This window comes from Microtus ochrogaster (assembly GCF_000317375.1).
Source record: "Microtus ochrogaster isolate Prairie Vole_2 chromosome 14 unlocalized genomic scaffold, MicOch1.0 chr14_random_1, whole genome shotgun sequence".
Taxonomy (NCBI): domain Eukaryota; kingdom Metazoa; phylum Chordata; class Mammalia; order Rodentia; family Cricetidae; genus Microtus; species Microtus ochrogaster.
In genome coordinates this window covers 18,853,552-18,858,012 of record NW_004949096.1, presented here as the reverse complement: position 1 = coordinate 18,858,012, position 4,461 = coordinate 18,853,552, and the positions used below count along the sequence as shown (strand labels likewise).

Genomic DNA, 4,461 nt, shown 5'->3' with positions numbered 1-4,461 from the left:
TTTTTAAAAGCCTTTTTTGGAAAGTTTGACAAGTGGTCTCATGTTTATGTAAATGCAAAGGACATGAACTTAAGAAATAAAATTGGAAACAGTCTTGTTAAAACCTCAGTTTAGGGGCTGGAGAGATAGTCCAGCAGTCAAGTGTACTGTTTTTCTCGTTGAGACCTAGTTAGGTTCCTAGTACTCACATGGTGGTTCACAACCATTTGTAACTCTAGTTCAAGGGGATTTGATTCCCTCTTCTGATCTCCACAGGTGCCAGGATAAATGTGTTGCATATATACATGTAGACAAACATACACATAAAATAATATTTTTATCATTATAAAATTATATATTATATGTGTTATAAAATAGTATGTTTTATTATTTATATTATGCTTATAGTATATTATTATATGCTATAATGAATAGTAAAATAAAATAAACACACATAAAATAAATAAACCCATCAGTCAGGCTAATCTCTAATAGCATGTTTCTGTGTCCTGTCTGTTCCTTTTTACTTGAAGCCCTAGCTTATAATAGTGAAAACAGATTCAAAAACTCAATTTAAAGTTGCAGTGATTATTACCTGGACGTGAAGTAAGAGAGAGAAGAGGATTTCTGTCCTGATGACCCCTTTTCCCTTCCTCTGGCTTTCTGGAGGCTAGAGGTCTCTCCAGATGCTTACTCTAGACCCAGGAATCAGCCTGCTTTATTATCAGTTTCTATACTCAGCCAGGCAGAGCGTGTGAAGCCCTGCCTCACTGCAGATCAGGCTGATTGCTGCGTGGGACACTGTGGGGAGCCAGCTGACTAAATGCTACTTCTGCCTCCAGGCTGCCCTAATTCTATTCTTCACTTGGTGCAGTTTTCTAGAGTGTCGTATAGACCAGACTGCATGTTATAGCTGCTCTTGCAAAGTCTTTGGTATTTGGCCTTTGGATGAACCCACGTTGTTTATTTCTATTTATTTTATTTTTTGGAGACAAGATCTTATGTATCTCAGGCTAGCCTCAGACTTTGTTATCAGGGAGGATCTTGTGATCATCCTGCCTCCACCTTCCAGGTTCTGGGTCTATAGCCTGTCCCTTACAGCCAGTTTTTGCAGTACTGGGGTTTGAATCCAGGGCTTTGTACATTGATTTACTGGGCAAGCATTCTTCAACTGATCTGCATCCCCATCTTCCACATGCCTGTTTGGGATTTGGTGGGGCCTTCGTGTCTTTTCTAAGAATGTATTTGGATCTGTTCTTATGGCCGGGTAAGTGACTGGGGATTGACCCTGTCCATCATCAGCTACGTTAGAACAGTGGCACTTGGGAGAGAAAACCTAGTTTATTAGAACTAGTGGTGCCTTCATTCCATCTTGAATATTACTCACCCTCCCAAAGAGGCTGCTGTTTACATCTGACCCAGTAAAGGTGGTCTTGGAGCAGGGAGAGGCCTTGTTCTGGCAGTTACTTGCTCCTAAGTTTCTGTGTCCACAAAGCCTTTCTTACTACTTCCAGAGCAGAGCCCACCTCTTTGATGGCCCAGACACTGGACCTGTCCCTTTCTGGCCTTTCTCTGTGCTGTTCCTAGTCTAGGGTCTGTGTGGGATCTCCCCAAACCACATGACTCTAGTTATCTTTCTTCTCATTAGGAAGTCCTAAGAGAAATCTAGTATACCAAAACTGGTATAGAGTTCTGGACCATTTCACACATACCAACACTATAGTTATAGCCTTTCTTTTCCTGTTCTTCAGAGAGCTCATTCTTCTACCGTCTTGTTTTATCTATGGCTTCTACCACTTACTTTCATTCCTATCAAAGTACTCAAACCCTCTCCTTTATAGAGTGATGGCCTCCCAGAGACACTCTCTAACCTAAGCTGTTGTCACCCTCCCGATGTCGTGTCTGAACCCTAGCCCACATATCTGCTGAGAGTCACAGACTCCTCAGGTGAAGGGGACTTTGCCCTCTCTTTCCTCTCTCCTCCCCATATGTCGTCTTCAGCATCCTAGAGTCCCATTGAGCCCAAGCCATCTTGTAAGAAAGAAACTCTTACCTAAGTAAAATGGACACTGGGCTATGGGACAGTCCCATCCAAGGCCAAGTGGAGGTAACTTAGCCTACCAGTTTTGGTTCTGCTATTTATTCTGATTTCTTGGAATCCCATACTCTTAAGATAAGAAATTTTGGGTCTGCTATAAGTTTGAAATGAATGAGACAAAGTTTCCCCAGGGTCTCCCTATGTAGCCAAGGTTGGCCTTGACACGCTCTGTAGCCTGGACTTCCTCACACTCCTCATCATGAGCTCTTCCCTCTATGCCGAGCTCAGCCACCTTCATAGCTGGTTTTTTACTTCAGGCAAGGAAAGAAAATTATCAATTACCTAAGGCTTCCCCACAAATTGAGTCTCTGAATTTTCCAATCCAGATCTCTTTCCTATAACTGGTATTTAGCCCTTTACCTATGAAAAAAAAATCCCTCTAAAGCAGGAAATGGTGGTGCATGACTATAACCTCAGGAGGCTGAGGGAAAAGGACTGTTAGAGTTTGAAGCTACCTTGGGTTAGATAGTAAGACTCAAAAAAATGAAAAATAAAACAAGGCCTTTGAGGTGGCTCAAACAGTTAAAGGGCCTGAGTTTAATCCTCGGAACTCATGTGGTAGAGGGAAACAATCAAAGCCCTGAACTCCTTTTGACTTCAGATGAGTGTGACACACAAGTACACAAGATAAACGTGTTCTTTAAAAGTTGTTTGTTTTTTTTAATTTCTAAGAAAGAAGCATATTCTCTCCTGCATAAAAGTATATCACAGGAATGTGCTCATGCTTTTGTGGCTTCCTGGGTCCTATTTAGGTGAATCAGACAATTGGTCCATTGGAAAATGGGAGGGTAAGCTATAGTGTCTACATCTGTGATAGGCCTCTTGCCTCGACTGAAAACAGAGAAGTAGGAATTCAGGGTGCCTGTCTGTTTCATTGGCAGCTGCTTAAGCTTGCTGCCTGTCCCTGGGTGATGTAGTTCCCTGGCACACCCATTCCCAAGGGCACAGAATACAGCCCACCAGCTGGGCCAAGATTGTAGCCCTCCTCCAAAACAGGTGGCTGCCTGCCTTTGTCCAGGCGCAGGCAGCTGCGTTGCATTTTGTTCTCTCAATGCTGGTCTTGATTCTCTTCCATTGACTCAACCTCAGCACTCTTGCCAAGCACAAAGACTGGAAACAAGCTCCTTGGGTATCTCTTGGTGGTTGTAAATCCCCACTTGACAATAGACAAAGGCTTTAAAGAATATCCCATCTCACTCTGGGAAAGAAGTCTTAGGACAAGTGAAGACTGTCCCTTGAGGACCAGTACCAAGCTATCATGCCATGGTGGCCAATAGCCCAGCTTTCCCTTCCTAGTAATGTGGTGTTCCTCACTACTTCCAGGCTGCTGCTGCTGCTGTACCTCTGGCTTAGCCACCACCACTGATCCTCACAGTGAGTGTGAAGGACCACTGGCTTCATGGGTTTTCCCTGTTAATGAAGGTGTGGGGAGGTGTTACTAGACCATTGCTTCCAGAGTCAGGTCAGAAGGCAGATAGGAGATTGGCAGAAGAAAAGTAGCCTGACCATGGAGCACTGGGAACCTTGGCCAAGGGTGGTGCTCCTCACAAAGCCCCAGAAGGAGCTGCCGGTATAAATGGTCATTATAATCAACTGTTAACCAAGCAGGGGAAAGACACACTTGCAGTGAAAAGGAGAGAGCCAGAACTGCCACAGAGACTCCATCCTTCAGGAGAGCCAGGTGCCAACTTTCCCTCACCATAGAGAGAGTACAGATAAATGCCACTCTTCCTGGAAACAGTCCTTAGAGGCAGCCCTGAGACCAACAGATGAAGTGTGCTCTCAAGAAGCTAGGAAGCTCAGAGCCACAGATTGTGTGGACAGAATATTAGGGCCACTGAGAAAGCAAGACTGGCTCTTCCCTCTATCAAGGAGCCCAGGAGGGCGACTGATTGAGCCACACCCAGAAGCAGCTTAGAGAGACTGCTGAAGAGAGTCAGGTGCTCTGTAGAAACCCTTGATGACCTTCCCGGTCTTTATCCCTTTGTATGAAGGACCTAGAACAAACAGTGACTCATCCCTCTGTACCACAAGCTGGCTACAGATCATTCTTAGAACTTAAAGGGAGGGTATCTTCAACTCTGATCCTTCAGTACCCAAGCCTTGTCATAAGACTCACTGGCCACAGAAACAGAGCAGTATAGGCAGGGCTTAGAGTCAAGACCCTTCAGCTCTACAGGTGTGTGTTGAAATAGGAGCGGCGGGGCTGTGTCCCCAGCACCCGGCCGCCTGCATGGCTAGCTTTAGTTTATGCCCCAAAATAATTACACGGAAACTGTATTCTTTTAAACACTGCTTGACCCATTAGTTCCAGCCTCTTATTGGCTAGCTCTTACATATTGATCTAACCCATTTCTATTAATCTGTGTAGCTCACAAGCTGGC

The 4,461-nt window shown here is 44.5% G+C and overlaps 1 protein-coding gene across 1 annotated transcript in view; it reads left to right on the top strand.

Moving 5' to 3' along the window:
- The window catches only part of Ambra1 (autophagy and beclin 1 regulator 1), a 202,829-nt gene that overhangs the window by 186,983 nt on the left and 11,385 nt on the right, over nucleotides 1–4,461 (top strand). The gene's annotated exons all lie outside the window — the stretch shown is intronic.